The 13,517-nt window shown below is 37.7% G+C and overlaps 1 long non-coding RNA gene across 4 annotated transcripts in view; it reads left to right on the top strand.

Moving 5' to 3' along the window:
• LOC120590409 (uncharacterized) overlaps window positions 1-13,517 on the top strand; it is a 672,254-nt gene that overhangs the window by 147,369 nt on the left and 511,368 nt on the right. For all 4 annotated transcript variants that reach the window (XR_005649711.1, XR_005649714.1, XR_005649713.1 and 1 more), the window contains one exon: window positions 7,266-7,330. This is a non-coding gene — a long non-coding RNA (uncharacterized LOC120590409). The remainder of the gene's footprint in view (window positions 1-7,265; window positions 7,331-13,517) is intronic.

The raw sequence follows: 13,517 nt of genomic DNA, 5'->3' as shown, positions 1-13,517 counted from the left end.
ACAGTCGTGATCCAAGTTCTTAAGAGAGATCCCCACTCAACCACCAACACTGAGACATGCACACTTCCTGGATGTTTCTCATGATTTCCTTTGCATTAAGGGCACAGCCCTTTGGAATACTAGATGTATGTGGGGGTCTTCTGTCAGACTCCTGAGCTTGCACATATTTCTTTCTTAGTGAATCATAAAATAAGTGCATGACAGAGATTCGGGAAGAGCAGCATTATTATCCCACCCCCCTCTATATTCATGAGGAAATTGAGGCTTAGAGAAGTTAAAGTAACTTTTCCAGCATCACATTAAGGAGTAAAGTTGGGATTCAAACTCATTCCTTCCTGATTCAGTGTACTTTCTGGTATTGTGCTCTTTACCAAAAAACAACTCTGTGACATTGGAAAAACCATTTTCCTCTGTGGTCATGTTCTCATGTAAAAAAATAAGAATGAGTTGAGCAGAAGAATTTTAAAAAGAAGTAACATTTATTGCTTACATACGTCTAATATAGGTACCTATGCTTTTTCAGACACTTAGAAATCAAATTAACTCTAACAGGTAGGTTTCATTTAATCTGCTTTTACAGATGATGAAATTAAGACAGACAGGTGGAAATAGACCCAATGTCACATAGAGTTTTAGTGATATAACTGAGAGTTTAACCCCAGTAAGCATAACTTATTAGCCTTGCCGAGTCAGGCTTCTTTTCAGGACCTTGGTCCAACGCTCTTTCCTATGAGACTTTTCCCTTCAATGTTTGATTGCCACAGTAATGTTACTGAGTGGCACCCATGTGGCACATCATCAATATTCATTGTCGTTTTTTTGCATGTGGCTTCTTGGCTATTCTTAGCTACCTTTGTCCTCCAGTATGGATTTGGTCACACAGGCAGAGCCTAGATGGAGAAACAGGAGAAATCGTAGGAAGATAGAGGGTAGAGCAGCTCTCATCAGTCTTTGCCCTCTCTGTTTTACCATAAATCCAGACCTCTACTGCACAGGACCAGGATCTAAGGTCCTAAAGTTTATGAGCTTTTTGAGTTTTTGGTCTCTGTCTCTTACAGATGTTTTTAAGTCTGGGAACTGCACTCCAGATTCCCTCTGTAGCAGGAAATGTCTTTTTCTAAGACTTAGAAGATTCCATCTGTGCTGTCATTTCATAGCCTACTTAAGAAATAGCTCCTTCATGTATCCATCCTTATTCAAAGATGTGCTCTCCTCTTGGCCAGGCCAAGTCCCAGGCATGACGTCACTGGAAATGAAGAGCTCAAAAGAGATGCCCCAAACTAGGGCACGAGAGAGAAATTCAGAGAATCATCTAGCTGAATTAATTGTCTATGAAGGTGACTCCTTCTCTCTGAGACAGATCCACATTTAACCAAACTCATGGAGATAGATGTATAAGATCAGAATACAAATACAGTAATCCACAATGGCAGATATAAGTACCAGAGATTTAAATCAGTATATATTAGTCTACAAACTCATCTCTTTTTGTGAACAACTCTAGAAAATAGTTAATAGAAGGATGGTTGGTGAAAGAGAACAGAACAAGACCATTAAAAGTGTGATCTTAAGTCATATTCTTTCCTGAAGCTCTCTATTCCACTATAGACAGTGGCTAAAAGTGGTTAAAGCGTGAATATTAGAGTTAGATCATTAGGAATTTAGCTCTACCACCTGTAGCCATGTCATCTTCCATAAATTCTTTATTCTCACTCATCCTCGGTTTTCCCACCTGTAAAATAATAATAGCATTATGTACCTCATTGAGTTCTGAGAATTTAAACAAGTGTCATAGGTAAAGAGCTTAGCACAGCTTTTGGCACACTATGTGCCCTTGATTCTTAAATATCATTGGTTGTAAGTTATTTTCAAAGTTAATAGCAACTTTTAAGCACACACAAAAAAGCAGAATTCTGTATGCACATTAATCATAAGATTTTTTAAAACAAAAAGCAATATAATTTATTGAATTAGGAAATAATGGTAATACACATTCAATATATGGCATCTTCATTTCTCTTATGGTAATTCCTATTCCTTCTGTTGCAAGTGAGGTGACTATAGACAATGTCCTTTGGTTGAGATATCATCTTCCTTCATTTCACTGAGACGAGCACTGCCCATCCCCACCTCATAACAGAGTTCCTGTCTTATCATGCTATATTCATGTCATAGACTGCTATTTATTCTGCTAAGAACCTACTCAAAAATTGCTTTAACATATGGGAACAGCTTCTCAATAAATGATCTATTCCCTGAAACATCCTAACTTTGGGATTGTTAGTAAAGCAACCTGTTTTCAGATTAACATTTGTTTTTGTTTTTGTTTTTGTTTTCTAGAGCCAGGCTTTGCACGGAAAATGTCCCCTCCTGTGCTCTACAGTGAAATCTCCACTAACCACAGTCCATTAGGTGGTCTGGCTTGGAGAGGTGCTGACTGTTCATTTGCACAGAACTATAGATTCTGTGAGGAAGGCTGTAAACTAATCAGGAATATGCCTTTCATCCAATGTTCTCAAGGGAATTTCAAATAATAAGCTCTTCAAGATATTTGCACTTAAAAAGTGTATTTTAAAATTCATAAAATCAATATAATATATTTCAGAAAGCTCACTATATAGAGAAGAGAAAAAATCTCCTATAATGCAAAGCCCATAAGACAGGCACTGTTATTTTGATATAATTATATTATTTTTTCTAGGTATAACATAGTTTAAATTATAATATACATATTTTAAATTACTTTTAATTGTTATTTAATATACTATGGGCATTTTTCTACATTGTTGTATAAAAATTCTCTAGTACAACATGCAAAGCCCTTTGTGTTCAGCTTTCCTCTCTAGTCTCATGTCTGTCTACCCCAATATCATATTCTAGTTTCCTTCCATCCTGAAGAACACACTGTTCTTGAGCATTACCCTCTTCCCAACCTACCTCTCACCCTGCTTTCAACTGGTATATTAGGCAGCTTGTCAGCAGGAAAAAGGAATCGACCCTAATCTTTCAAATGAATAGAATTTAATGTACGAAACACTTACTGAAGGTTAGGCAGATTTAAGGAACAAGAAAAGTATGGTGAGGAAAAGAATAGTGAGATACTCAGGAACTAGAAAGATGGGAAGTTCTTATCACCCTAAGGCCAAATAATCTGGGGCCAGCTGAAAACCAGAATCTGGGATGTCAGAATAGAGGCCACCTGGTAGGCGCTCTATTCAGGAAGGGAAACAACTGATTGAGATGTGATATCACAGTAGGAGATAGAAATGTGATATCATAGCAGGGAAGGGAAAAGTAGGAATGCCTCATTTCTCTTCCCACTAGCCTTCTTATTTCCTGTTGGCATGCCCCATTGGCCAAGACCCAGCCAGAAGTCAGAGGGCAGGGAAACATCAGTGCTGCACTCTGCAGTTGTCATCTACTGGGGCACAGAGCATCAGGCCAGAGAAGGACAGAGAAGAATCAGGGAAGAGAAAGCGAGAAAGCCAAAGAGAGAATAACTATCTCTGCTGCCTAATTCTGATTTATCCTCCAGGTTTCAGCTTACATGTTACTTTATTAAGGAAGTGAGAATGGGTGACTTTTCTCTCTTTATGCTCTAATTGCTTCCAGTGTTCACCTCAAGATAACACATTTCATACTTGATTAAAATTACTTACAAGCTGGCACCATATCTTGTTTAGTATTATTTAACCAGGAACAGAGTCTTACACATAATACACATTCAAAAATATTTGCATAATCACCATTTCCAAAGTCTTTATAATATTTGTTCTAGGAGCTGAACCATAATTTACTTAGGCTTTCTCCTATTGCATGTCGTAATTTTTAACTGCATCTTGTTCATTATGTCAGTGTTAGTGTTATTTCTCTAGTTGAATTGTATACTCTTTGAGGGCACAGGCTATATCAATTCGTATCTCTGGATTTCTCTGCTTCTAGTACACACACACACACACACACACACGCACACACACACACACACACACAAATACACACGCAGAAACATGACCAGTCAATCTATGGTAGACATGAGATCAGAAACCATTAAAGTGGTCAGGTCATTTTTTCCTAAAATGTCTCCATGTTCTCCTTAAAGCTCCTACCCCAATAACTTTCTGTTCACACGTAACAGAGGCCCTTCCTTTTACTTCACAGAAAAAAATAGAATAGACCAAAAGCCCTAAAGCCTCGTGCCAAAAAGCCAACAAAAATTACCACAGCCCCACCTAGTGTAGGCTGCCCTCTTCCTGGTGCTAGGTCCCCATCAGTGACCTACTCCCCCTGCTAATTCATTCTGTTTGACTAGACCACAGTAATTCTTAATTAATGTGCTGGTGGATGGGAGATAAAAGAAACAAGGCATTGGGAGCCTGTACGTCTGGCATCTTGGTGCTCCTCCTCCACCGACTCCCTGAGAGACCCTGGACAAACACTGCCCCTCCCTGGGTAGCCCTCCTTCTCTTATATGACACTGGTTTCTGTGGTCTCGATAAACTTTTTCCATAGATGAAGGGCTGAGTTCAAAATCTACCTTGTTCATATGTAAACTAGGTGTTCTTCATCATCACAGTTTCTCTCTTGACCTTCAGTTAGTTTCCTTGCCTTTAAATTTGTGTCATTAAATCAAGTTATCAGACTTGTGCTGGGATTATTAAAAACCGATGGCAAACTAGCTGCTCAATAGAAATAGGGGTGAGGTGGTCATAGACATGGTTGATACAGTGTGATGGTTCTGTGGAGATATTGTGAGGATGGGCCTGAGAAATAACAGAGAAAGAAAAAAGAATGAGGAAGGGAAGAAAAAGTCAGGGGAGGAAAGAGAGGAAGGAGAGAAAGGAAGGAGAGAATAAAGGGACCAATGGACAGAGAGAGAGGAATTTGGAAAGAAAGATTATATATACATAAAAGATAGATATAGTTTAAGACAGTGCTTCCCAATTAAGAGGGCCACAATCCAATTTAGCTTCCTAAACTGTGAGGTAATGCAACTTCAACATTTAGTGAAAAGGTAAATTATAAATAGGCATGTAAATGGCTCAGCATGGGGGCTGAGGGTTGGAGACAGCTCTTGGCAGAGGTAATAATGAAGTGAATCCCATTAGTGATGGGAAGGCAATTAAGAAAAACCTCAATGAAGCTCCAGATCTGAGCATTCAGCTGAAAGATTGGGATTTGGGAGGAAAAAAAGGTTAAGCACCGGGAGGCTGTTTATAATGACTTTAATTAGATAGAAAATGAATTGTTTTGCTCTTTTTCCCCTCTCTTTAAGTTTGCTTTTTAGTTAACAGAGCATGTGTAACAACACTGAGGTGCACTTGTCAATTGCAGGTATCATGTGTAGGAGGTGTTTAGTGAATGATAGTTATTTCATAATATGGTTATGCTTCCTGCAAGAACTTGAAGATTGCAGCCATTTCAGTCACCCAACCTCAGTGAATAGACTGTACAATCTGTTAATAAGGAGAATCTGTGTGCAACTTGACTGTATTATTAGGGCACTTCCTAGCAAGGCTGAGGCTGAAATCTGCCTTCAACTCCGCCACCCGCCGCCCCCCCCGCCTGCAAAAATGTAACACCACATGTATTTTGGCAACCCAAATTATTCTTAAACACTGTGATTTGAGTGACAAAGGAGCCCAAGTTGAATGTTGATATTTAGGAACATAGTAGAATGGAGGAAAGAAATTGCATAAATTACCTGTTATTCTAAAATTCTGTATCATCTTGGTTGATATCAACAGAGAAGAAACAGCTATTATTATTGTTATTGTCATAGATCTTACATTACTGTTATAGTTGAAATTTACAAAGTAACATGTGTTGTCTCATTCTATCGTCAAAAAAAAGATTTTGATTGACGTATTATTGTTCCTAATGTACAGATAAGGAAACGGAATCTCCACCACGTTAAGTGATTTGCTCAATGTATCAACAGCTAATAAATGGCAGAGATAATACACAAACTAAATCTTTATAGGCGTATTGTCCACATTCCCTCCACTGTAACATTGCTGACTCAGAAATAATAGCTGGATGTACCTCTAGAGGTGATCCTATGTAGCAAATAAAAAGCAAATGTGCAGAGGCTTTTCTAGTGCCATTTAGTGTATTCCTAGAACTAGAACCCAACTAAAGAGTTCACTGAGTATACTGAATGGGTACATAAAGAGGATGAATGGGTCCTATTTATAGTATTTTTAATCTTTCTGTGGGTCATATAAAGATTTTATTCCAATGATTGAAAAGTATCAGTTATTTTTAGTTTTGAAAGTGACCCAGAGGTTGGACAACCCTCATTCAGCTGGTGAATAAATTTCCATGGCAACTGAGTATTAGGCAGAGATTGATTCCAGAGGCAGACAGTCTACAGAGTACTGATTTTTCAGTCCTGGCTGCACATTATAGAATCATTGTGGATCATTTAAAAAAATACTGAGACCTGGGATCCACCCTAGTGGTTCTGATTTAATTGGTTCAGAATATAGTCATGGTATCAAGTTTTTTAGGTTATTCAAATGATTCTAATAAGCCACTTGGTTGAGAACTGCTGCTACAAAACATGATGTTTCAAGATTATACATGGTTTATGTGGTTTTATACCTTGGGAGAACTTCAAAGGGTTTCAGCTATTTCAGCTCCCTTCTCTTTTTTCTTTCCTCCCTCTCTCCCTTCTCTCTTTTGTTTTTCCCTTCCTCCTCCTCCTTTTTCCATAGATTTTTACCGAGCGCTCATTTTGATATACCACTCAATGCTTCCCCAGCGATGATAATTGTAGCTTAAACCTCGTCATCTCCAGTCTAGAATATTTGCCAGCTTTCTATGAAGCCTCTCTGCCTCCACTTATGTTCCCTATAGCCCAGTCCCACATAGTTGCCAGCATATTTCTTCAAAACTGCTTCAGTGCTTAAAACATTTCAGTAAATCCCTTTGGTGATCACATAGAAGATCAACATGAGATTTCATAGTATGGCAACCAAAGCTCTTGTAATCAGGTCCCTGTTTGCTTGTTCAACTTCATCTTCATTTTAACTTCCAAAATGAGGAAATGACAGAGAGTTTGGAGCCTGGCAGGAACAAAAGCCATGATCTCTTAACATCCAGGACAGTACATGCATCATTCTGCCCAGCATTTCACAAAACGCTAGATTGAGTTTTGAGACTCGTAGTACTAAGAAATAAGCCAAAGATTTAAAATGCTTCTGATTGTACTGAAATTTAGTCATTAGAGGCAAATAAGTAACAGTCATTAATCTTTCTTTTAGCAGAGCTGTTTTTCTGAAGGAGTGAGGAGACTATTGGAACATTTGATCTTTTCTTTCACTAAAAGGTAAGGGCAATATCACCATTGACAATTCTTTGGAATCTGAATTTTCGGTCACTTTTTTTGGCCTTTCAATTTCTCTCTATGTCTCTTATTAGAAAATACTATAATAGTCTTCTCAGAAAGTAATGAAAACCTTTCAGATTGTGTTATATTTCTACATTTTAAAAGAGAAAATGTCAACATGATAAAATGAAATCTCGTTTTGGACAACAATGCTGATTACTGAAAATTATGCTATTTGAGCTGAATGTCATCCAAGCTTCAGAGAGAAGCCTATGATGTGGTCAGTCTTGGAAGAAGGGTCCATGCATGATTTGGTGGGTTCAGGCTAAAGCACACTAGTCTGCATCCTGTGGAGTTTGGCAATTTGTGTTTGGTCTGGACAAGCTTTGACATCCAAGAGAGACTGATTTATGGTGTAGGCTTTTAAAATTAATAAATAGATAGATAGATAGATAGATAGATAGATAGCATAATTCTATGTATCATCCTCTGACCTTTGCCGATTCTTTCAGTTTGAAGTTGACCACTTGGGACATAGGCCAAGCCTAAATAAAAAATTCTCGCCCTAAAGAAAGGAATTAAAGCAAAAGTAAGAGATCAAGAAAAAAGCTCACTTATGTGTATGGTGTGAATAACAAAGCAGGAACTGGAAGAATGGATAGAGGAAGTATTCCCTAAACTCATCCTGGATTTTTGTATGGATCGCAGGATAGAAAACTAATTCTAAATCCTATTTATTTGGGAGGCCTGAAGCTACTACCAACACACTTCACTTAGTGATTTATAGTGCTGGGCAAGTTTTGTGTGTGTATGTATAATGGTGACCTCTTCTGTAAAACTGGATAGATGGTGTCATCGCTTTTCTTACAGACCGGGGTTTGGGAAAATGAGACCAGTTATTGTCATTGCTCCTGTCAGTGACCAGCGTGACCATACTGAATGACTCGGAAAATTGTCTCTATTTGTTGAAAGTGATTATAAAATATTGCTTCAAAATAATACTACTATGTAACATATAGTACGTAGAAACATTAAACAGTATAAGTTGAACGTATGTAACATAAGTTTTCTTCCCACACGTTCCCCTTCTGATATGCCAAACCCACTATCGATCCTCAGTGATACTGGTATAATTTTATGATTTTGTGTTCTAAGAGTTGCTTCTTATTTAGCTTGTATGAGTGTCAAGTTTGGGCCTTATCTTTAGTTCTCCTTAGGTAGCTTTAGACTTCTTTACTCTTTTCAGCAACTTCCATCCTGAAAAGAAATGCAATCAAGTGAGACTAGACCTGCCACAAATGAACTACTATATATGGCCTATGAAGCTAATAGCCCAAGTGTGTTTAGAAGTAATTGTGATAACTAACTACATGGCCAACCCGAACAAACGTGCAAATAATAGTCCTATTAAACTCTGTGTGCTCTGACTCTTAAAAAAACATATACTATAGATGTTTCTGAACTACCTTTGCAGATGAAGAGTATTCTCCTAAAATTCTCCTGGTTTATATTGCTTCTAGAGAAGATTGGAAAGCCTATAGGTGTCTGAATGATCCATTGGGATCTAACTGGACTGACAGGTTTTAGCACCTTGAGAGATAGTGGTGAAATAAGAAAGAATATATGAGTACATTACAGAATATGTGGACTCTACATGTAAGTTTAGGGGTTAAGGATGGGGAGAAAGTTAAGGTCCACTAGGACAGGCATGTAAGAATCTCCAGGTGAGCATGAGTAGTCAGAAACCAAAGTGTGTTATGGACTATTGCACTGATTAGCTTTATGGCACAGTTTAATGCATATTTATAAAACATTACATGTGGGCATAATATTCTTTAGGTTCATAAAGAAGGAGCATTAGACAAGAAACACTGGAATAAGCACTTCTCCAATGTTTGCCTGCAACCCTGTATACTAGGCCTTAGGCATGAGGCCAAGAGGGTGTGCAAAGAAACCAAGCTCAGAGTTGGCACAAATTATCTTCTTCATCTTACCCTGTTTTTGCGACCATGGTTCTCATAAGTTGGTGTGTAACAATCACTTGAAGGGCTTGATAAACACAAGGATGAATCTCCACTCCCAGAAGTCATACTGAGTAAGTCTGGAGTAGGTCCTGAGGATTTACATTTCTAACAGGCCTCCTAGGAGTTGCTGATGTTGGCCCCCTGATCTGGGATACAGGTTTTCTATTTCTCTTTCTCCTGACTTCTCTCTATCCAAAAGGGATAGATATGGGGTAGGTTAAGAAACCTTTCTGATAATCAACTTAATAAAGTAAAATCCTGGCAGACTCATAACCAGTTTTTCACTTACATACAAATATCTGAATTCTAGCTGAAATCTCCAAATTATTATAGATATGACAACCTAGGCTGGTAGAGAAAAAGTGAATCATCTAAGTTCATAGTAGATGACAGAGGGAAGATTTAAACGCGCATTTCTTGACATCAAATTCAGGTCTGTTTCTAAAACACTTATTATTAGAGATTCTGGACTGAGTGACTCCTTACAACCAAGATTATAATGAAAACAAAAATTTACACTGGAACCTCATTCTAGTATAAACAGTAGGGTGTGAAATTAAGTTAGAGAAAGCTCTGGGCCCTTACTATCAGTGATAACATCGAGAACTCTATTTCAGAGGCACTCAGTCAAAGCCTGGACAGGCTCATCTCTTCTTTTTGTCTTTATTTTACCTGAGCTATCTGGCTACATTCTGCTTTTCCAGGGACCTCTGGGTATTTTGAGTTGTTTTTTTTCTTTATTAAACAAGCAAACAAAAGCAGATTTCATTGATGAGGAAGATAAATTTGCTAAAATCATCAAAATCAGTCATAGTCAGGCTTCCATTTTTAGAGCCATCAGTCTACTTGTGATCATGCAAAATACTAACTTTTCTCATGAACAACTGCTAAAATAAGCAGAGGAGTAAATGAAAGCAAGTATCTTTATCGGCTTTCCTTAAACTTCGCCTTGGTTTATGCTTCCCCACAGACCCTCATATTCTCTAAGTTATTATTTTTAATCCAAGTATTTTTTCAAGATAATTTAATCCTAAGGGGAATTCTGGTGCCAGCTGTTCTAATAATAACATTTATTTCACTGCTACCACTTTGTACCTGGAAGAGCAGTGATGTGTAGTAAAAGGAACCCCAAGATTATGACCCGAAGACTTTGGTGTTGAGTTGGGGTCTTTTGCTAATTTCTTTCAAGATCTCATTTATTGGATTCTCAGTCTCTTCACCTTTAAGTTACAGTAATCACATTGACCCTGACCAGGGCTGAAAGGAAAAGTTTTCACCTATATAAAATGATTTGTAAATTCTGTAAATGCTATAAAATGGAAGGCATTATTAGTTCTCAATAATGAATGAGTAAAATCCTTTTCCTCTCTTTCACTCTTCCCTGCCTCCCATCTGGACAATTTTGGATTATTGCCCTCTCTTTCAAAGGAATTAGAAAAGCATTGCTGGTTTATTGCCCAGGAGCAGTTAACATTTCCCAGGGCAGGGAGCTGCTTAACATAGAAGAGCAGGAATCCACATGGAGTGTGCTGCTGACCTCCCACAGAGGCCCGGCCAGAGGGTGATGACTCATCTTATTCTTTTCCAGAATGCTCATGTAGAAAAACATTAAGTATTTTCTGCTGACTGAATTGAAGGAAAATGGGGCGGGGTGGAGGGAGAGTTGATTTAGAAATTCTATACATATGAGTATCGACTTGGAGCTGCATTACTTTAACGGGTCATAAGTTATCAAGGCAAGTGTCAACCTAGCCAATAAATCAGCTTCTCTATTAGTGTCATGCAACCCACCAGGGAAAGGGAAGGAGCTTCATGTCCATTATTGACTTGAGTTATTGCGCAACCCTGCAAATTACATGTTGTTATTTTTACATCACCAACGCAAAAACTAGATTTTTGGTAAGAATAAACTGCCTGCCTATAGTCATAGGCTTTGCCCACAACTTCGGGATTCCCCTGAGAGGAAAGGCTTTGTAATAGAATGATTCCAAGTGTACACTATGGAAACAAATTGTGTGGGTTTCAGCCCTCACTTTGCAACTTAAAAGCAGTGTGCTTGTGTATATTATTTGATTAATCTGTGTGCCTTAGTTCCCTTTCTTATCATACAAAAGACATAGTAATATTTTATAGAGTTAATGGAAAGACTAAATGATTTAAACTTGCAAAATGCCCGGTACATACATATCCCCAATTCTAATTAACTATTATTTAGCATGAATAGCAGAATTGTCCTCTAAATCTGAGTTCCTACAAAGTTAGCCATTTATTTGAGAAAACTTTATAGAGCATCTTCTGTTTGTCAGGTTCTGTGCGAGGAATTAGAGCTCCTCTCTCCTAGATGGTGATGTGACAATGACTAGGTGATATGATTTCACCTTTGGTTCCTTCATTATCAGAGTTTTGGGAGGGGTTAGATTCTATTACCATCAGTTAAATTCTCCAACAGAGGCATGATCATGGAGCATTGAAGAGAAGGATGAAGAGATTATACACTTGGAGTGAATCTGGTGAATCCCTACAGAAATGCTACTTTTTAATTAGAACTTTAAATATTCTTCAGTAGAACCTAGAGATTGAGAGTTGATATTACTGAGAGATTAACCGCATAAATGAAGCCATAAAGACATACAACTACATGGCTTGTCTAGAGAATTTCCAAAAGGAGAAAAGTGATGATCAAAAGGAGAAATAAAAATGGAAGGTGAACTTGTTAGTTGAGACACATGGAAAGACATAGGAATTTGGAATTAATCCTACGAGCAGTGGGAAAACACTGAATTGTTTTAAGAGAAGTGTCAGCATTAGATTTCCATTTTTCTTTTTAATTTTTCTTTCACTCTCTACCACATCTCTTCCCTCCTTTCTTTTACAAATAAGATTCAAAGCAATTTATTCAGTTTCTTAGACAATGGCATTAATAACAATGCAAAGAATAGATGTTGTGGAAGTGTCAGAGCAGTTGAAGGTGGGGAAACTACACAGGGAACTCTTAGCAGATGAGAAATTGAGTGAATAAATATTTATGAAGTCCTATTGTATATGAGGAATTAGTCTACAAGATGAGAAAGCACTAGTTTAACAAAAACCCTGTAGGAACCTTAGATTCTCGTGTAAGGAGACATAAAATAAATCAGTAAGTAAAAAAAAAAAAAATGTATATATACATATATATTACATTATACGATGACATCCTATAGATAAAAATAAATCAAGGAGAGCCAAGCGCTAGAGTTGCAATGTTAAATGGTGTAGGGAGTGAAGAAGGGTGGTCAGGCAGGTCTCATAAGAAGGTTCAGGTGTGCTTAAGCAAAGACCTGAAGACATGAGAATTGAGCTGTGCTCATATTTGGGGGAATAACATTCCAGCATTCCAGGAAGGGGAGCTGCAAATCCCTGAACTACACTAAAAGAATAAGTGAACTGTAATCAACAAAGGTTAGAATAGTAGGAGATAAGGTCAAAGGTTAAATAGACTGTGGGGTAAATGGGATCAAACTGTGTAGAACCCTATAAACTTCTGCGAGAGCTTTAGCTTTTACTTTAAATGGAAGGCTATTGAAGGATGGCTTGTGAGAATTTTTTTTTAAAAAATCCATATGCATAAGAAAAGGCTGATTATTTTATAACTACTATAGTCACCAAAATTAGCTCTAATCTCCCTTAATGAATAAATGGTAGTTCTGTAGCCTTGGAATTACCAGAACCAGTTTTAAATCTGTTTAACTAATCAAAGGCAACACCTCAGGGAATATCCTTTGAAAGTTTCTCACTTCTGAAAGTCACCCACTTGGGAAAAGAGTCAGTCCGTGAACACACTCCTGAGTGCAGACAAATCAAGTCTCACCCAAATGGTGATATTTTCCTAGCATAGATCAACCTTTTCAGGTCTCTAAAAAGTCTTCCAGTCTCCAAAATTCGTACTTCTGCCAATCTGTTCAGAAAGACTATGCCGCACTGGCAAACTCTCTCTTACTTAAGTAAGCAATAAATTCAGCTTTGTGATATTGCTTGTTAATTAGTATTTTTGTTTCAGAGATTGGTAGTCTGTTCTTAAAATTCATGAGGGCAAAAATGCTACAAATCTGACATACAAACACTCCCCATTATGTATCTCCAGCCATATAGGAGTGGGCTGCTCTTTGCTTGACAAAATCCTGTCA

The sequence above is a fragment of the Pteropus medius genome, unplaced genomic scaffold (genome assembly GCF_902729225.1).
Source record: "Pteropus medius unplaced genomic scaffold, Ma_sr-lr_union100, whole genome shotgun sequence".
NCBI lineage: Eukaryota > Metazoa > Chordata > Mammalia > Chiroptera > Pteropodidae > Pteropus > Pteropus medius.
Note: the sequence above shows the minus strand (reverse complement) of the source record. Positions and strands in the feature narration are given on the sequence as shown.